General features: G+C 45.5%; 1 long non-coding RNA gene across 1 annotated transcript in view; it reads left to right on the top strand.

The window, feature by feature from the left end:
* The window catches only part of LOC114018506, a 241,240-nt gene extending 226,176 nt beyond the window's left edge, over positions 1 to 15,064 (top strand). The window contains exon 7 of the long non-coding RNA XR_006288351.1: positions 1,986 to 15,064. This is a non-coding gene — a long non-coding RNA (uncharacterized LOC114018506). The remainder of the gene's footprint in view (positions 1 to 1,985) is intronic.
* The last annotated feature ends 6,504 nt before the right edge of the window (positions 15,065 to 21,568 follow it).

The raw sequence follows: 21,568 nt of genomic DNA, 5'->3' as shown, positions 1-21,568 counted from the left end.
TACATTCCGCTCCGATTCATGTGGCGATTGGGTCACTGTTTGTACAGATTCTTTTAAAAAGTAACTACCTTGCAACGACTAAAAAAAAAATCTTGCTAATTTCCATCCTTTTAGGAGTGACTGTTGGTCATTTCCTGTCTCAGCCACATAATCACATTATTTTGACCGGATTGGAAGTGTGCTCAAGCATTTTTTCAGTACGAGGAATGGGGAGAGGACCATGAAGAGACCACACCTGCAAGTTAGTAGGGGTACTGCACTGCTTTCAGCGTGTTCACCCTGTTTTCTGTTTTGCAGTCTATATTGTTGCGGGGTAAAACATTTTTAAAATGTTACCCTTGTTATGTTTTCGTAGAATTCACTGCCATGGGCGTGTGACTTGGGTGGGAAATACCACCCGCACTGCAAACACAACAGTGGGAGGGGAGGGTGATTGTCCCCTGACGCTGTTACTGTACGTAGTATAGATGGGCTGTTACAGCATTTCCTGACTTGTCTGAAAGCTTCAAAATTTTAATATGTTCTCACTGTCCATCCAAAAAATCTCCACGGCTTTCCAGTGGTGTTAAAGGGCACTTTCCTAACGGCTGCAGGCAGTTGGTTGGTTGTTTACAGTTGGTTGGTTGTTTATGGTAGTGCCCACAGTGTGATAGGTGCCTTCCAGAAGGGAATGCAGCCTCTGTTCTGAGGAGCTCACGGTGTGAGGACAGCCAGTTGAGTAGACAGAGGGTAGGGGAACGGGAACAAGAAACAGAGCTTTGATGCCATCAGATTCACTGTCAGTAGCACCAAAGAGCTGTCTCCACAAATGGCCCTGGAGCGTGGATTTCAGATGCAGGTTTTTTTCTCTCCCCGTAAGCCACTTCACATTGCGTGCGCTGTGTGATTTTCATACTCTCCTCTGAAGCCTCTGGCTTCAACCACTGTTGGAGCTGAAATGCCGGTCTAGATGACCTGTCCAGCTGTGACATTGGTCTGTGCCTGTGTCCTTCTCTTGTGTCGGTAGACTGGACATTTCCCACCTCTCTGAAGAAGAGAAGTCTAGCGGCAGCAGCAGCTTGCTAATAGCCTGGTCTTGCTCCCAGTTAAGTCAGTGGCCAAATTCCCCTGGACTTCAAAGGGAGAAGGATCAGGCCCTGAAAGATAATGTGATTAACTGAGTTCTGGATTAAGGAGGAAGTGTGGTCTGCTGATTAGTATCATCCTTCAGCCTCTGCCTCAGTTACTCATCTGTAAGCCAGGTATTCTACTCACTGCTGTACTGCATTGTGGATAATGGTCATTAAGTTTGCTGAGTTCCTTAGATAAAAGGCTAATACAAGTGCAAAGCATTATATAACAAAAGCATTCATACTATGCTCACCACTGGAGAAGAAGTTTATTTCCATGAAGCCAGATACACCGTATTGAACTGATTACTGTGCTTGTGCTGTTAGATTCTGAAATCTAAAGGGTTAGAGTTTAAAGGGGACGCTGTCAACTTGAATTTTTTAGATCCAAGAGCTTTGGGAAATGAATCAATTTTTAAATTTCCCTAATTTCAAGAAATTTGTTTCTGATAAAGCGGCCTTTTAAATAGTATGGCCTGTATTTTTAAAAACAAAACAAACCCCCAAACCTTTAAAAATTGTTTAAGGGTTGTTCTGCTTCTCTGTTAATGTTTTATAAGGTCCCGTCCCCCCCCCTTTCTCCCTCCCTCCAGCAAATGGGAAACTGACATGCAGGGGGAAACAGTGAAACGGACTATACACAAACTGCTGTCAAATGAACAAATCGAAAAAGTAGGGGAAAAATTGGCTTTTACTAAGTTTTCTATTACAAAAATCATAGCTGTTGCTCATAATTGTAGCAGGCCCAAAAGCTTCTTTTCAAGTTGGCGCAGTGTTCCTTTCTAATATTCTACCCCCTGCCTGCTAATTTTGTGCCTTGTTTATTAATGGTGAATCTTGACAGCAAATTTACTCACCTGATCATTTTCCATTCAGTTTCAGGGTTCCAGCTGCTGGGAATTCTTGGAGGACTTGCATCAGATGCTGATGCCCAAGGGACAGTGAGCAAGGCATTGGGAATAATGGAGGCTTTTAATGTACTGCAATATATTGCTTCAATGAGGAGAGGATTTTTGCCACATTATACAGCAGTGAAACCCGTTCCACCACTGACAGCCAAAAAAAGTCTCACCTTTTTTCCGAGACAGCCAGTACCTCCAGCTCAAATTTTTGTATGCAAATTAAGGTAGCAGCAGCAGAAACAGTCATATGGAGAACCAAAGACCATTTGGGACATTCCTTTCTAGCACTAACTGGAGCATGGTTCAGATAACTATTTTTGTCTTCTGTCCTACACTCGGGACTTGTATTCTGTCTCTTTGAGCAATTCTCAGAACCTTTTTATCTATGATTTATGGTACTTATTATTCCTCATGCAACTCCATGGCAAAGGAAACCCATGATGAAGAATCTAAAATGTTGGAAATTCCAATTAATGGCTCTTCTGTGGCAACCTGGGGAGCTCCTTGCCAGATGATGATGTGAAGGCCAAGACTATAACAAGGTTCAAAAAAGAACTAGATAAATTCATGGAGGACAGGTCCATCAATGGCTATTAGCCAGGATGGGCAGGGATGGTGTTCCTAGCCTCTTTTTCCAAAAGCTGGGAACGGGAGACGGGATGGATCACTTGATGATTACCTGTTCTGTTCATTCACCTCTGGGGCACCTGGCATTGGCCACTGTCGGGAAGCCAGGATACTGGGTTAGATGAACCTTTGGTCTGACCCAGTGTGTCCGTTCTTCTGTTCTAAAACATCTCCCCAGGATTGCTGTGGTGCTAGGCCTGAGCCTCAAAGTGCAAATAGTCATCTCTCTCTAGTGAAGATTTAAGCCAAGAAGAACTGGAAGGAGAAGAGGCAGGAGAAAAAGAAGCCATCTAAGGAAAGCTATGACCAGGGGCCAGGTGGCAGCAGGATGCTGAGGCACCCTTTCCATATGAAGTTCCATTGAATTCAGTGGGAGTTTGATTTGGCTGTCATGGAGTAGCTCAAGCGGTGTCACTCCCACCTTTCCTTTTGGACCCCTAGAGCTCGTCTCCTCAGAGTGGCAGTTGAACTAAAAGTGTGGCCTTAATCCTGTGTAGTTAAACCAGTGCAAACTCTCTCTCTTGTGTTGGAGTGGTTTAGTTTAAGGTGGTGAGGAGCAAGTATAACCTGAGCTACAAGACGACACTCTTCCATTGAAATATGAGAGAGTGCCCATGTAAGGGTTTTCCTGGGTTTAACTAAGCCAGTGCAAGTTTGTGGGGAGACAAGGCCTAATACATTCAGCGTCTTCCTTCCATTCCTTTTGTGAAACTCTTGCAGCAAACCAGTCGATCCAAGGCTGTCTGTAGTGTCTTTTCCCCGCCAACATTTCACCCACTGCAGGGCTGGATGGGAGTGCCAACCTGGACCAGCCACTGGCTTATCAACCACCAGGTCATCTAATGCTGCTCCGAGCAAGACTAGACCAAGTGGTGTCTAAAATGCTGGTAGCCATGAGAGCCCTGCCTACAAACCGGCACCCATCATTGCTGCCAATGGTGGCACTGTGCTCATGGTAGCAACAGTGGGAAATTTTGGGGCAAAAAGACTGGCTTGGGCAAGGCCAAAGGATAACACAGGACATGGCAGGATAATATCAGGACTCCAAGACTTAGAGAATGTTCTAATGAGTATCGAAAGATATACTGTACTCTGGGTATGGCCCATTCACACTGTGGTTGCTCTGGCAAAATTTGATAGTTGTTTTTTTAGTGTAGAATTATCAGTCAGAGTGGGGTAGGTAGGGCAGCAAGCCTGTTAGGGCTTTTATCTTCCCAGAACCTGGGAACAAAGACCACGGGAGAGGAAACTGGGTTGGCCAGTTGTGGGGGGGTTGTGCATTTATCGGTCTGGGAGTTCAAAGGAAAAGGATGCAACAGTCAAATACACAAATGTATCTGGGGGTCGACTGATAAGTTGCATTTCAAAGCAAAAGACAATCTTAAAGGGACAGTGCCGAGTAGCTGAGGCCTAGAATGTCAGTTTTTGTTTTAAAAAAAAAAAAAGAGAGGATTTCACAAAAACTAATATGAACAGAAATGGTTTCCCTGTGGTTTGACACATTCCAGACATGCCATGACTGTTCCTGTCAAGGATGAGCAGTCTCTGGTTTTTGTGGTGTATTTCTTAGTTTCAAGCTAGTTCTCTTTATCCACAGTCTTTCAGTGGAGCTAACTGGTCCCTGCTTTTCCACTCCAAATGATGCTCGTGCTGGTGCCAAATGACGTGACGGGAATATTGTGCTGGATCATGGAAAACAGAAAATGAAAGCCAGTTTCACTGTCCCAGCTGAACGAAATAGCAGAAACCAAACAGCTTTAAATGGGGAAAAGTGAGAGCTACAAAATTATTCCTGTGTCAGTAATGGAAGAGGTGTTACGATTATATGCCTAGCGGGTGGAATTCTACCTTAATGCACAGCGCTTGGTTCCCCATTGTCTTGGACTCTGTACTGTCCCGGACACTCATTTTGCATGGGGGTGAATGACTGTTCTGGGTGAAGAATGTGACCCACATTGAGATTTTAACTCTTGGTGGTGCTGTAACTCTTGGTTTCTCAGAGGCTTCAAAGACATGGTGTCTTAGGCTTTGTTTACGCTCAAAAAGTGGTGCTGGTTTTACTATCCCAGTATGAACTATTAATCCCTGTAGTGTGGTTGCAGTTATAATGGCATCCGGCACCTTTATACAGCTATAACACTATCCATGCTAGGAGTTGTACTATAACAAATTGCTTAAAAATAAATCCCACCCCTCACTGACATAGTTATATCTGTTCAAAAACTCGGTGTAGACTTGGCTTGAGTGAAGTACTCATCCAGAGCTTTGGCTGGGACAATTTGCCTGGCCCCTGAAGCAGGGCTCTTGCAGAAGAGTCCGTAGAACTAACAGCCTGTCTACACGCACAAGTTACACTGGTTTAACTTAAATCTGTTTAAAAACCAATTGAGTAAAACTGGCGCAACTCCCGGCATTGACACGCTTATGTTAGCTTCAGATGGGTTCTATCAGGTTAGCTTGCATTTAGCCAGGTTTAAATAAACTTAGGAGTGTCCCCACGTAAAGTTGCACCTGTTTAAAATCATATCTGTAATTACATGGGTGCAACTTTGTGTGTAAACCAGGCCTAATAGACCTTGTTGTCTGGTGCAAGTAGGAAAGAGGTACTATGTGGGTGTCTGTCCCACAGGCTGGGGTAACCTATCTTATATGGCCTCCATCACGTATTTGTATTTGAGTACCTCACAAAGCTTCTATGAGGTGGGGAAGTGCTAGTGTCTCCATTTTACAGATGGAAAGACTGAGGCTTGTCCAAGGTCACACAGGAAGTCTGTGGTGGAGCAGGGAACTGAAGCTGAGACTCCCAAGTCCACTGGACTATCCTTCCCTTCCAAAGAGTATGATGGAGTACATAGAACTTCTTTGTGTCTCAGACTAGTAATTGTCTTCCCAATTTCCTCTCCACGATGAAGTCTGTCTAAGCCCTAGCAGTGAGTTCAGACACACATTGTGGGGTGGGAAATGGAGGGCTAAGGAGTGTCTGCCTGAAAGCAGCAATAAAAGAAATGTTCTGTAGGAGTTAACTCTCTGGTTTCTTTTTATTTTATTAAACATGACTATGGCTTCACATGCTCAAAAAAGGGCAACGCAAGGAAGAGACATTAACCCATGGAAACTTGAATTCCCACCCCACCCCACGAGATGATGAGGCCTGTGGGTGCAGCAACATAGAGATGGGGGAATTTGCTCTGCACTTGCCCCGGCTGTAGGTCTGTGGATGGAGAGAACTTTGACCATCAGTTTAAAAAGTTTTAAAGAGAAAAGAAATCACATCCGTTGGATGCTCAACATACATTTTGATCACATCAGGGAGCTTAATCTTTCAGCCTCATATAGACACTCACCACATTGGGTTTGTTTTCAAGTGGCTGTGATTGGATTTGCCATTAAAGACCCCAGCGCTGATGAGGCATGCAGGTCTTTCCCTTTCTAAGAAGCAAAAGGCCGGATGGGCATGGGCTGTGGAGAGTTTTGGTTTTTTTTCTACTCAGCACAGCTTATGAAGAATGGTTTTGAAGTGGGTGTTTTCGCCTTTCAAGGTCTCTATGCTGGACGTGTTTATCAGTGTGGAACTGTCATACTTCGTAAAAGCACTAGAAAAGGCTTTTAATATTATAACTATATATGTGGTTGCTGTTTGCAGAGTTGTTGTTTCAAACCAAGATAATCTCTCCAGAGTTTTATCTACTACGGCAAAACAAGTGAACCTTGAATTGCATTTTACTGTCAGATTTCAATTGTATGGATATAACAAAAGGTTACTTGGAGATACTCTGTTATCTTTGTATTGACATGTCCTTGTCTGATACTTGTTGCTTGAAAATCTCCATTCTCTCTCTGTGTGTTTTCTAAAAGAGTAAAAATAGATAGAGTGCCTGTATGGACAGAGGAAGCATAAGTGCAAGTTGCACACCAAAAAAATAAAAATAAAAAAAAAGGATACTGGAAACCAATGAAATAACCAGAAGTTTTTACAGAACAGGAAATAATTGGCACCTTGTTCAATCATTTGAAGTCTTTAAATCAAGATTGGAGACTGTTCTAACAGCAGTTTCTGCTTCAGCCACAGAGTACTGGGATCAGTGAAGGAATTCTGTGACTTCTATCGTGCAAGAGGTCAGACGAGGTGATCTTAATGGTCTGAAAATCTACGATTCATATTCTGAGCATGGTCAAATTTTGGAGCTTCCAGAGAGGTTTGCCTTGGAGGGATGGGGCCCAGAAAACTAGTCCACTCTGTTCTGTCTTCCATTCTTGATACCCCCAAATGAACTGGGGCCTTTGGATTGTCTTGCTGGCTAGGGCGCAGTGAAAATCAGGCCTGTTATGTAAATTTCAGTATTGATAGCTAAAAGCAAATTCCACCTTGATTTTTAGGGGCCTCCCATGACCACAGGAATTGTAGCTGCCTAATGCCAGCCATGATTCCAAACAAATCTAAGGATCAGCTGATGGCCACAGTGTAACCAACAACTGTGTCTGCTTTTCTCCCTGTGGGAACTGAATGCTGTGTTGTTGCAGTATAGCAAAGAGGGGAGACAGGCTTATAAGCAAGCAAATATACCCTTGTTACTGGCCACAAATTCCACACCCAGACTGCCAAACCCAGAGCCACAGGAAGCTAGAAAGGCAAGGGAGAGAGGCTTTAGTTACTTGCCTGTATAAAAACTCCCTGAGCAAAACAAACTCCATTGCCACAGAGTGGCTTGTGGCAATAGGAAAATTCAAGAAAGTCCAGAGCAATGGAGTAATTTTTCAGAGAATAAAACTAAAACTGATGTGTCTGCCTACCCTTTGCTCTGGCTTTCTGTGCAGCCAAAAGTAAAAACGAAGGTCACAAGTAGAGCCATGCACAGAAATGAGCTCTGTCTAATCACAGCTCCTGATCCTTTGCATGTGCACCTAATGACCTGGAAAACGACACCCACCCCCATCCTTTGCCATGCTACCAGTTCAACCAGTGATCTTGAGTCCTGTGCCCCACTGAGTTAATAGACCCAACCCTCTGGAATTAGAATATGCATCGTGGGGCTTGCCCACACTGCAACTTTTAAATTACTCTTGAGGCCCTGTTTACATGAGGAAAAGAGGTGTGTTTTTAACAAGTTAGCTGTGTTCCAGTCCTAGTGTAGTTTTAACGTGTGAGCAGATCAAGGTAAACACTAGCCTGAGGTGAACAGTTTTGCCAGCTGTGACAGGGCAAGGTCCAGCTCCTGTCTTCTGCTCTCTCTACACAGACTGTTCGGAGACCGTCTGTTGTTAAACACCACGGCATAGTTTATTTACATTGCTCTGCTCCCCACCCTCAACCAGGCATACACCACACCATTTACAGCCTCAGTTTCTCCTATGCCGAGGAGAGGGAAGAGATCTCTTCACCCAGGGATCCTTCTTGCTTCTGGCTCCATTAGCGTCTCCACTACGTCCTTCCTGTGCTGCCTTCTACCCTCTCGTTAATGGGCTAGGTCTTTAGTCCACCTTAGCCTACTCTGCTCTGCTAATTAAGGCACAGTCAGGTCCACCCGGGGAGGTGGGGGGCAATGGATTGGTGTTTATGTGATCAGGCTGCTTTTTCAGTTGCTTTTTCCCAGCTCTCTGTCACACCAACTCTGGTGATTTTTATCACAAGTCTCACAATATTTGTTGTCCTTTTTAAAGCCCCAGCTCTTGGAGTCAGCTGATTATATGAGAATCTCGGATTTCACTTAAAAAATCCCCAAAGCATTTTTAGTCCTCATGGTCACAGAGAAAATCTAGTTATTCTAAAAGCCACCATAAGAGAAAGCCAGTAAAAACAATCCAATTTTTTTAAAATCCCATGATCTCGTGATTTTTGCGGAGGCTGACTCATCACTTGGGATTGGCAATACTGGGTTAATATCTGTTAGCGTACAGTGAAACCCACCGCACAAAACACCTCTTTTTGGCAACCCCATTTCTTCATTGAACACTTTCAGGTAACCGTAAAGTGTCTAGTAAAATGTTGTTTGATCTTCAGTTAAAATCCAACCTCTACTGCAGAAACTGATTTTGCTGTTCCTTAAAGTTTTCACTAGTTGGATGGAGGACTGAGAGTAGTTTAATGTTTCCCTACTACAACAGTAAGCTTGGCTATCAAAGAAGGACAGGCTCTTTTAGGAAGGTGACACATATGTTTCTTTTTTAAACCTCTGGATAGTGAATAGCTGACTAGTTGGGTATCAGATACACATTGAAATTATCATACCAAATACTCAATGAATCTTTCAGTAAAAATGGGAGTTGATTCCTGAATAAGTTGCTTCGTGGCATTACTGAGTGAAGCTCGGACTCTTGCTGCAACTTGCAAACAGATAAAATTGTTGTTTGTTAGGTAATCAATTGAAAAGCAAAGTTATGCAATTCTAAGTGACATAAGTAGGGTAACTGACTTGGTGAGAAACACCCAGATAACGAATATGTCTCATTCCCACAGAGATTCAAAATGGAGTTTGCACCAGAGACCAAGGTTAACAGATGGTAAACCTGGCTGGGCATTCTTTGAACACACAGGGCCGGACTCTCATTTACACTCTGGTCCCTTTACACCACTCTGACAGTGTAAAAAGGCCTTAAAAGTGTGAAAATATAATTACAGCAGAGCAGTGGAAAGGGGCCTTAGTGTAAACAGAGAATCAGGCACAAAGTGTATCGGGCAGTTGCCTTGGCTTGGGAAGAAGTGACTGTCAAATGGCTGTGTGGGAATCGTACCTTCTTTTTGGAGTAGGGATCAGTGAGAATTCCAATTTGCTCCAAGCCAGGCTGGATTCGTGTGTGAACCTGATGTGTTCCATGATTCGTGACATCTCTAATTTTCCTGCACTGACACCTACTTCTTTAACTGCCATGGTGAGTCAGGAACTATTAGAACAAACCACCTAATAAAAACCCTTCTAGTGCTTTCCAGGTTCAAAAGAATGCAGAAACATTAATCAGTTCTCACAATCTGAGTATTCCCCAGCGGTCTCCTATCAGAATACTGACACAGTTCCTGAGATCTCAAGGCATTGCAACACAAGGTTGTCCAGCGGCTGTCTGAAGAAATTACAGAGGAAAATGATCTCAATAGGGAAAAGGAAACACTGTGGTAAAGCTGATGTACTGTGAAATCCTCTTTAACGGTCGATGTAGGTAACCCACTTAAATGTGAATGGTCGTCACAGCCAGAGTAATCTGACAATGAACTTCCTATCTGAGGGACGTGCATAGGAGCGAAATCTCCATCTTGCTAAGCATTTTAATAACCTAATAGGTCTGTTGGGTTATAAATGGCTTTAATTGGCTCTCATGTTGCAACATTCTTTACCTGAAGCCAGGTGACGTTCAAAAAGACGCAACGTTCTTTCTTACCTTTTGGAAACCTCAGGGAAATTGAATATGATCCTATCTGCTTCCATTGGTCTGTAGGAGCCAGGGGCAGCACCAGCTGGGAATTCCTTTCACAAACTCATTTTTGATCCATGTATTTGGTTGAATTATTGCTATGAGCTTGATCCGTGCGCGACTGACTCCCCATCATACGCACGTGTGTCCCTGACACCCACCACCTCAGCTTTGTCTAGGTCAGGAAAACTGTGTAAATGCTTCTCATTGTTACTAACAACCATTCGGCTCCAGGGGCGCTAGTGACATTGGGAGCCCAGCGCGTGGTGGGTCTAATCAACACAGTGCTTAAAACACCAGCAGCAGCCTGTCTACACTGCGCCTCCAGACACTGCTAAAATCAATGGAGCTGAAGCGCTGCTCGTAATGGTGGGAATCTTTGGCGAAACTCTCCCAGTGTAGACAAGGTTTAAATCATGTAAACTGGTTGTGATGAAACCCAGAAGAAAATTTCACATAAATTTTTGTTCTCTTCTATGTTTCCTCCATCCTAGGCCTCCCATAGAATCAGGTTCTGTCCTGAGACTAAGTAAAAGAAATTAAAGGCTAGATTCTCAGCTGATGTAAATTAGTGTTGCTCTATTGACTACACCAATTTAACACCAGCTGAAGATCTGGTCCAAAGTCTTCTGATTCTCCCTACAGTGCATAACATCAGTGAGAGTGAATATGTAGTGTAGTGGTAGAAAGTGGCATTCCATTGACTGGATAACAAATGTCTACTTCATGCGAATCCTTTGACAAACCAGCCAGATAGGCATGAGTAAACCAGATTTTGCAGCGTGGTTGCCACTACATCCTTCTTGGTAGCCCCTTTTTAAAGTAAAGACTCTTAATGAATGAGCTCACCATTTATTTATTTATTTATTTAAAAGCCCATTCAAACAGCCAGCTAACAGACTACATCTATAATAGCTAAGGTTGGCATTAGCACTGAGCTGAACCTGCGCACATAGGCCATATATAACACTCGCTGGGAGTTGATTGCACTGATGCATGATGATAAAACTTTGTCAGAATCTGAACAAAACATAGTGATTGTTTCCCTCACCTTGATTTTATGCTTTTTTTTAAATTGAGTGGATAGACAAAGCACAGTTCACTTTGTGTTATTTTTCAGTCTCATTGGCTGATGGATGTGATTCTTAACTTGAACAAATGTGAAGTTTTCTAAACCTTCCGTAAAGTGGCCTTTGTGAGTTACTTTGTGAGTTACATCTGCAGGAGAATGTTGTCTCTTTGGGGGAATGGAAAAATACTTTTTCATCCTCTTTTTGACTGGATAAAATCTACTCACTAGGAGTGGTCAAAACTCTTGCCAAAATGTTTTGGAGGTTGTGAGAAAGAAAGTCTTTGAACCACATGAACATTTTCATATCATTTGAAATTTTCCGGTTTAAGGTGAAACAATGCAAAACTGGAAAAAAGAAAAAGATAAAATAAGTCTTTTTTTTTGTTTTGATCTGATTCTAAACAAATATTTTTTTCTTACTTAATTGAAATGAAACTTTTAGTTTTGAATTGTTTTGTGGAAAAATCAGAAAATTACGTGGAAAGTGTTAAATTCCCACTTTTTGACCAGCCCTGGAATTCAGCTTTAACTTCACTTCCAGATCTCAGTAATGAATGAATTGGCAGCAGGCCCAAGAGAAATAGTGGAAGCACCATCATTTGAACCTTTTACAACTGGACAGGCCAAGGTAGTTGACCGTATACCGCAGGCAACTGTCCTACGGAGGCAGGGGATATGGACTAAGGTCACTCAATAGGTCTTGCTTTCCTCGGGTTTCTATTATTCCGTGCTAATAAGAGTGGGGCTATTTTAAAAACGCTAATTCATTCAAATTAGCTATCTCATTAGCTACTACATAGCAACTCATACTACTTTCTTGCGGGTATGTTTACATTGCACATGAAAGGTGCGACTGTGACACGGGTAGGCATATTCATGTTGGCTTTAATCTAGATTCAAAATGGGTTACCAACCAGAGTAGTACCCAGGGTCCCTGGAGGGCTTGCACTCCAGTTGGTAGCCCATGCCGATGCCTGTGCCACCAGATGTATGCTGCTATTGTTACGCTGGCTAGTTAGATTACATCTAACTTGGTGTGATTGTAGCAAAGTAGGCATACCCTTTAGTTTGCAGTGTAGACATACCCTGAGGGGGTGGATGTATAAATAGGACCACATCCTCAGCTGGTGTAAATCGGTATAGCTCCATTTAGGTCAATAGAGTTAAGCCCGCTGAGACGCTAGCCTTTGGTGTGTATTATAGGCAGCTGGTAGCTTGTTGCCTGACACTGCCCATTATGAGCAAAGGTATCAGCAAGTGAAAATAGGGACTAAGTTTTACTGTTCGAGCTGAAATTTGCCATGCGCTGCCAACCTTAACTCCGGCGTTTCCTAACTTTTGAGTGCTTGACTTTGCAAACTTAATAATGTTCTTTTAAAATGTAGGGGGTGTGTGTGAGATACGTAATTATTATTTAATTAGCACCTTCAGTGTACTTGGCACTGTACAGTTAAAAACAAGAAGAAGAATTAAACTCCCTGCCCTGACTGACAATCTTACAGACTAAAATCTGTAATTCACACCCACCCTGCACCATTCAGTGTGTCCGAATATATGTAAAATGCCTCACCCAAGTCCTGGCACTTTGCTTGCAGTAACTGAACTAGGCTTCGTTCTCCATTGGCTCATGTGTGCCTGGTCTGTGCTTTGAATTCAGGTTGTCATGGCTACATTGCTCAGGGATGTGAAAAATTCACAACCTTCGGCATCATCACTAGTCTGACCTAACCCCCACCCCCGCGTAGACGCAGCTACGTTGACTGACGAAGGCTTCCTACCATCTAGCTACCATCGATCGGAGAGGCGGTATTCCTACCTTTCCATCACTGTAGGATGCGTCTATGGGGTTGTCCCAACATAGCTGTGGTGCTGTAGCTATGCCATTATAGTTCTCAGCGTGTAGACAAGGATCTGTAATATCCTATACGAGTCCTGGCCCTTGTCCTGCTGTAGCTGAACGAGATTCATTCTCCATTGTGACTGTTCTGGCAACCTTTCCTTGTCCCTGTCAAAGCAGTCCTTTTTTCAGTCTCTTTGGCACACCGCAGGCAAGCAGCACTTACGCTTCCTGATAGCCCGCGATGTTTTATTTTTGGCAGTTGTCAGGTAGATGGAAGTATTATCCTGATGTTTCAGCCTCCGAGATCATCTTTGGGGACACCTCTAGCCAAGGTCTGGAATGGTCGAAATATCTGCTTGTTTCTTTCCACCTGATACAAATAAGCCCTTTGAAGGGCAGATACAAGAGAGGGTTCTAGCCCTCCTGTACCTGATAGCTTCTGGGCTGCTTCTCCTCTCAGGCTGGTGCCCATTGAAGGTCCCAGTTACTGGGGTTTTGAGCACTTCACAATCTTTAATGTACTTCTCACCACCACACCCTGTGAGATAGGGCAGTGCTATTATCCCCATGGGAAACTGAGACACAGAGAAGCTAAGTGGCTTGCCCAAGATGTCTGGTGCAGAGCAGAAATTGAACCTATGTCTCCCAAATTCTAAGACAGCTCTTAACCACTGGACCACATTCCCTGTCCTAAGCCAAGAGTACTATTGAAATGAATGGGGTTACACCAGGTTTGTCTCAGCAGAACCGTGCCTCTCTCTAGATATCCCACACCCCCTCAGAGACATGCTTCCCAAAAGTGGGCTGTTCTCAAGCAGTGAACAGTGAAATACTGCACAGATTGCCTAGGGCATGATGCAGCAGAGCAAGGGACCTATAAGGAGAATGTGGGGGTGTTTGCATCAGGGGCAAGTGAAGTCATGCGAGGTTGTGAACAGTCCCTGAGCAGCTCCACCACGGGGTCTTATCGGTGTGAATTTGTCAGGTGTAACAAGCTGTATGTTTATGTGCCACTAGGTGCCTCTCTCTACTTCAAAGCTGGAACAATCTGCCCTGGAACAGGCTGACCTTTGGCATAAATATTTCTTTTTTCCTAACTCAGGGGTGCTTGACCGAAGAATTGAGGAAAGCTGAAGCAGTCTTGGTTTTTTGTCCACTTTCTTTGACAACGTAACAAGGCTGCTGTTTTCCTCCTGGCACGACGTGAGAGATCAGTGTTTCCACTGGCGCAAACGCCCAGGCTGGTGGTGATCACACCTTAACCTTAATACAAGAAACACAAAGTCTCGTTTCAGATACATAGAAACCAGAGTGATTTCACCCTGTGTCTGTGTGAAATTGTACATTCTGGGGAATAAATAATGTGTAATCCGATCAGGCTAAGATCACAGATGAATGAATATTCATTGCCTTTTAATATGAACCCAGGGCTTAATTTGTAACGAGGGGCCAGGGCTCAAACAGAGCGTGCTGCCTGGAGGATGCCATTTTGCAGAGCAGGCTGCTTCGCCCTCAACGACATGACCTCGAATTCATGGTGCATGGAGGCTGATGTGACAGAAGAGGTAGCTCTGGCAAAAATTAAGCTCTGCTCAAACACTTGTTTCAAGGTGGACAGCTCATGGGGATGGGAGCCAGAACTCCTGGCTTCTGTTCCTGACTTTTCCACTGACTCATTTGGTGACTTTGGCCGTGTTACTTTGAGTAACATTTTCAAAAGTGTCTAAGTGATCTAGGAGCCTGGGTATAATTTTCAAAAGGGATTTAGGCACCATGTCTCATTGAAAGTCAATGAAAGATGTACACACTTTTGAAAATGTTATCCTATCTCTCCCTTCCCACAATTAAATTAGGTTCAGTTGTTTGTAAAAACATATTGAGATCAACATATACAAGGTGCTACATAAGTGCTGTATTTAGATTTATAAATGAAGAGTGCGTGAAGTTTGCTGTTACAGTTAATGTCCACTTTGGAGAATTTCAGTCTTATCCATTTATAAGCTGAGGAAGGAAAATGAGTGACTTAAAAAAAGAAGGTAAGTATATTTGATCAAGCTTGTTTGGTTTCTGTTCTGGCAACTTCTGAATAAAGTGCGCTTGTGTTTGTGCCAGATCACATTTAAATGTTTCTTGCAATTGAAAATGATTATATGCCCCAGTGATTAATGCCTGCGGCTCTTTGATCCAGTTGGCATGTGCCTTGTTGCACATCATGCAGTACAATTGCCTAATAGTGAAAGTGAACAAAGTGTAAAATTGAATGAACAAACCTGAGAAGGGATATAATGTTCTACAATAAGATGTTTCATCTCAGACTCGGGGGTTCGATTCCTTGAACCATATCCCTATTCCAGAAAGTCAAGGCTGCTTGTATTTGGCTTTGTGGTTGACCAGCCTCGTTAACTTTAAAGAAAATAGATACATGGTTGTTGCCAGGAGTTTAAACAATCGAAAATGGCTAGTACCACATGGGCTGCAGTGCTATATACAAAGTATTCTGTGTTTAAAAAATACTGTTCACCCCAGCCCTTTAAAGGGAGACTGAAATTGTGTTCAAGAGAAAACCAGGCATGCCCAAGAAAATGGGGAGGGGGAGGGGGGAAAGGCTCAGATCAGGAGACCTGAGTGCTGGTGTCACGCACAGCAGTGATTCTCAGGGACCCCTAAACTTAAATTGACAAACCTGGAGACCCCCAACCAGAGGTGACACTGGGGAGGGAGGAGGACATGTGCCCCCAGATTTCTGTCTTCCATTTGGCCCTGCTTCCTGAGGTGCTGATGATGCAGGGCATAACAGTGGTGTGTCTCCTTGGCTAACTGCTTCCTGCTCATGGAGTCAATGGCTGTGAGGCATAAGTGCTGGAACTGGGGGTGCTGCCGCATCCCCCTGGCTTGAAGTGGTTTCCATTATATTACAGTTTGTAATATACAAGGGCTCTCAGCACCCTCACTATACAAATTGTTCCAGCAACTCTGCTTTGTGGCAACCTTTTCTAATGGTAGGGGGAGATCTCTTCTGCGGTGACACTGCAATTTTAGGTTGAGTCCCCACACCCCGAACCCAGACAGGCTGGGTAGCCTACTGAGCTGAGTCGGGGTGGAGATGGTGCTCCCAACCCAAGCCCTGCCACCTGGGGCTTAAACCCTGTTTATTTTGGCAGACCCCCTGAAACCTACTTGAGGCCCCCCAGGGGGCCCCAGATGCCTGGTTGAGAGCCAGTGACCCACAGAGTAGAGAACTAGTGAAAATGAAACTAAAAACAGCCAATCGTGTTGCATGTGTAGATATTTCAAAGTAGTGCAGCATAACTGGGAAAAGGAGCCCCCTGCATTCTGTTTTTAACATGCTTTACTGTCACTCAGACATGCCAAACCCGCGGAAAAAATGCAGAAATTGGGCTTGTTTTTGGCCTAAATGGCTTGAGTTGCTTGTTGGCTAGTTTTAGGCTGTAGCTTGTTGCTTGTTTGGCTTGTAACTTGTTGCTTCTTGTAGCTTGTTTTTGTTTTTTTTTTATCGGCTCCCAGCAAGCAGGGCAAGGGGCAAACAAGGGAAGGGGGCGAGAGTCAGGGGTGCACAGCGGGCCACCACAGTCCCAGACTGCACGCCGGGGGGGATCTAGTCACAGAGTGTTGGGGTTCTTAGGGATTGGCTTGTTTTGGCCTTGTTTTGAAACGGGATTAGCTTAGTTTTTGGCTTATTGTGAAAGTCAGGGTGCTGATTTACCACACGAAAGTCGGCAACTGTGCTATCAGTTTGCTAACCTTGGCTTTTGAATATGGTTTACCTTTCATGTGAGGACTCTCAAACTTTGTCAGACCACCACCCTTCCCACGCAGCATTGCGAAGATCACCAACTCTTTGCATTAGCCATCCCATGACAGCCCTGTTCCATGATCTCACAGCCTCAGAATTTCCCTTACAAGCCACAGCTTGCAGCACAGTGGGGATCCAGAATCCACACTTGATTTTGTCTTCCTGAGTGTGTGGGTGGCTTGAAACAATAGCTCCAAGAGGTTTGAACTGCCCCTCTTCGGCTGAACTGGTTGTTAACACTGAAACCTAAAGGGGGCGGTTGAAATAGCAACATTAATAACTATTTAATTGCTGATTATTTTAGCGAAAATATGCATCTTGTTCCGTAATCTCAAAATGCTGCCCACACGCCCCAGGCCAGGGGCTGCGAGCACCATCTAAAGGAGGAAAGCCATGCTGGGGGAACGGGGCTGGGCCAGGTGCTGGCCCCAAAGAGTCAGGCCATGTACGCGGAGTTGGGAAGCGAGTCCACTCCACACTCGCCCCACGGCAGTTCCTGTCCTGTGGAGTTGGCCTCGCTCCCTGCTCTGGCCCATTGGCTCTCACCACACTGTGCAGGCGGGGCCTTCCCACCACAGCGCTCCACCCTGCCCCCTTTCTGGCCCTGGTGCCATAGGATCGCCTGTCCCAAGCTGGGATGCGGCAGTCCAAAAAGGGGTTGGACCGTTGCCTCTGTACCCCCGACCCCTTACCCGCCCTCCGTGCTCCTGACACTTAATTTACATTGTTCCCATGTCAGATAATCACATCTCTAGCTCCACTCACACCCACTCCAACCCTTTTCACAATTAGGGTTGCCAACTTTCTACTCGCACAAAACTGAATACGCTTGCTCCACCCCCTGCCACGCCCCTCCTCCAAGGCCCTGCCCATGTCCCACCCCTTCTCCGAAGCCCCACTCACTCCATCCCCCTTCCCTCTGTTGCTCGCTCTCCCTACCCTCGCTCGCTCATTTTCACCGGGCTGGCACAGGGAGGGGGGGTGAGGGCTCTGGGGTGGGGCCAGGGATAAGGGGTTTCAGGTGCAAGAGGGGGCTCGGGGCTGAGGGGTGGAGCTAAGGGGTTCAGAGTATGGGAGGGGGCTCCAGGCTGAGGCAGTGTGTTGGGGTGTGGGAGCAGGTATGGCCTCTGGGCTGGGTGTGTGGGTTCTGGGGTGGGCCAGAATTGAGGGGTTCAGGGTGTGGGAGGTGGCTCTGGGCCGGGAGAGGGGATTCTGGTGTGGGGAGGGGGTGAGGGCTCTGGCTGGGTGTGCAGGTTCTGATGTGAGGCCAGGGATGAGGGGTTTGGGGTGAAGGAAGGTGCTCCGGGCTGGGATTGAGGGTTTCAGAGGGCAGGAGGGGGATCAGGGCAGGGCGCAGGAGGGGGTCAGGGGTGCAGGCTCCAGGCAGCGCTTACCTCAAGCAGCTCCCTGAAACAGACAGCATATCCCCCCTCTGGATCCTACATGGAGGCACGGCCAGGTGGCTCTTCACACTGCCCAGTCCGCAGGCACTGCCCCCGCAGCTCCCATTTGGCTGTAGTTCCCAGCCAATGGGAGCTGCGGGTGCAGCGCCTGTGGACGGGGGCAGTGTGTGGAGCCCCCTGGCTGCCCCCACGCACATGAGTTGGAGGGGGGACATCCCGGGAGGCCGGCAGGGAGTCTGCCAGCCCCACTACACAGCGCCGCTAACCAGACAGTCAACAGCCTGGTCCACGGTGCTGACCGGAGCCGCCAGGGTCCCTTTTCGACCGGGTGTTCCAGTTGAAAACCGGACACCTGGTCGCCCTACCAATGCAATCGTAGGTTGTCATCTTGAAGATGAGCAATGAGTGAATGGAGTTAAACTCAGTCACTTCTACAGCTTGAACTAAAGGATCGAGTACTCTGCCTGCCCGCTGTAGCGCACACACATCCATAACAAGCTCTGAACAAGAAGACTGAGGATTTTATCTAGTGGTCTGTTAATGGCACCAGTGTACAGCAGGGACACTGGTATGGAGCGGCTAGGGGCTATCCTCTCCCACTTTTTACTAGCTGTGGGGGAGGTGTAGAAGAGGGAGCATGGGAGCAGAGCCTGGGGGAGAGTGTGCAGGGCATCGGGGGAAGGGGCATGAGCAGCTGGGCATGAGCACCCCTCCCCCAAAGCTCTGAATCAAAGGCTGGGTTAATAGGATTGTCATCAAATTGCATAACACTACTTTTAACACTCTCATAGTCAGTGTATACAGCCCACACTATGTTGTACTGCCCAAACCCCTGTCTATGAAGCATATCCTGCCATGAGTGCAGGGGACTGGGCTAGATGACCCCTCGAGGTCCCTTCCAGTCTCACGATTCTATGAGCCTTACACTTTGAGAAGGGTGGAAGTCTGGGCTCCTTAAATTCACTCGCTCTACGTTAATATTAAGTGGAAGAAATTTCAGGGAACTTTTTTAGAGAATTTCCAGTTTCTGGACTGGATGGGGAGAGGAAAGGGTTAATGGAAAGAGGACCCCTGCTGAATATGTCATTTATTTGTCCATAGTCAGTATTGCATGTGTGTATATTTTAACAGTCGGTTGGGTTGAAAAAATATATATCATTTCTGTTTTTGCCTGGGTGGAAAGCAACTGCTCTTCAGTACTGAGTTTTTCCTTGGATGGCTGGCTGTACATTGGCATTGCATAGACAGAACTGTCTGGAGTGCTGTCTGCTTGAAACACTTTATCACCAGTCCCCACAAGCCTTCGCTCAGTCTGGCAGAGCTAGCAGCTCGCGTGTTGTAAATGAAAGGCCCTGTTCACACTTATGGCGACTCAAATGATCTCTAAATAAACCAGTGTATGTGGAGGCTAATTCATAAACACATACAACATGATGATAAATTGCAGGCAGGACCAGCCCGTAATTGGTACCCCTCAGGGAAATGTCTCCATCATGCCGCTCCTGATGTAATGCAAATAAACTGGAGAGAGGAGTGGAAACAAGACCTTAGAAAGAGGAACGTCTTTAGGGCTTTATACACCAAAAGTTAGGAGTATCGGATTTACTATACGTGATCTGACTGTGGGTCCGTCCTGTCAGATATCCTGCCTCTAGCTGTCGCCAAACGCCGTATGCTTCACCCATGATGTTGCATGGAGAGGGGAAGAAATGTCTTCCTCACCTCATGAACATCAGTTTACCGCCTTAAGCATGAGGCTGGTTTTCTTCCACATGCATAGTTACAGCTGCTTTTACTGATCACGTTAGCCCTCCCATTCCAGGCAGCCACACTGGATGGTTCCCTGCAGCTGTGAATTCCATAGGCTGGCATTTAGGCACTGTCCCTTGATTTCTATGTTCCCACCAATACGATATTGAACTGCAGTCAGTCTTTGGCGTAGCAGAGGCCACATTAGAATTCATCCACTATGATGAAGAGCTAGGGAAGGCCTCCTATCCAGAGAGCCCCAATGCCTCTAATGCTTATCAGTCTCGGTTTCTGGATATGTGTATGACCCCTGACACTGTAAATGCAGTTTTCAGAAACACCTAAATGACTTAGGAGCACAAGTCCTGCTGACTTTCAATGGGACTTTTCACTTGGGACTTTTGGAAACCCCACCTTCTGTTAAGCTCCCAAGGCCCAAGCGGGGAGCAAAGACTGACTCCAAATGAGAGCCACAAGAAAAAAAAATAGTGTAAGAAATGCAAATGATTGCAGATCAGGTTTTGATTTGGCCTGGACCACTGTGCATCTGAACTCACGTGTCGTGATTCAACATTCCGAGTGTTAAAATGATTAAAAGCTGTTGTGTTTATCATGTGCAGGGTGGGAGTAAATTTGAGTCCCAAAATCAGTGATATACCTATAACAAACGTGCGGGAGAGGATGTGAGGCAGCATATCGAGGCTCCTTCAATGACTAAGGTCCCAGCTTGGAGGGCCTCGGCATAACTCCAAAGCTGCAGACATCTACAGTAGTTGAATTGGATCATACTTGCAACTGTTGGTGAAAATTCTGCAGATACACACAAATGACTCCTTTTTCTGCCCATTGAACTCCAGGTTGGAATTTGTGCTGCGCTTTGTTTACTAAGAATTGATATTTGGGGTGGGGGAACCCCTAGAATGCCCTGAATCTGCACTGGAAAAGCCCCACCTCTATTCTGTAGAGGATGGCCATATTTTTTTTTCTAAAAGTGCAGCCAAATTCCATGTGTAGTGTAGACTCAAGGCTGGGATTTACAAAGGGACCAAAGGGTGTTAGTGTGTCAAGCTCCCACTGCCCTTCCTAGGATGTGGGTCCTAGCTCCTAAAATCCCAGCCCAAAATCTCCAGCATAAATTCCACTAAAATCTTGCTTATATCCAGGGCTACGTAATGCACAGCTGTACAGCTCTTTGTCTGTAATTCCATCAAACCTGTTGCAGCTGCCTCTCCATATCAAAAACCTTTCCTCTGAATTGAATACACTAAAGTCCAGGGCAGCCATCTAGTGGGATCTACCATTTATGTGGCCAAGACACTAGCACTGTGCTGGCTATGATTTGAACAACAGGGTGTGTAACAGAGCACAGGAGCTTGGGGGCACATGTGAACCCCAGTGCACCTGAGACGGCCCTTTGGCCCTTTAAAACTGGGAGCTGTAGTCACAGGAGACGTGACCAGAGGCAAACATATGGCATACAGGAAGGCAGATATAAAGCTTCCTGCCTGTGGCTGTAGGAGCAGTAGGTAAGAGAGGATTGAAGAGTTCTGTCTCCCCAAAACTAGCAGGGAGCTCTTTGTTGCTAAGTATTTTGTATTACTTTGAGCCTTGTACATATTCAGTTATTTAGTGATCCTGCCCTGAGGGAAGG

The sequence above is a fragment of the Chelonia mydas genome, chromosome 2 (assembly GCF_015237465.2).
Source record: "Chelonia mydas isolate rCheMyd1 chromosome 2, rCheMyd1.pri.v2, whole genome shotgun sequence".
In the NCBI taxonomy this organism is placed as follows: domain Eukaryota; kingdom Metazoa; phylum Chordata; order Testudines; family Cheloniidae; genus Chelonia; species Chelonia mydas.
Note: the sequence above shows the minus strand (reverse complement) of the source record. Positions and strands in the feature narration are given on the sequence as shown.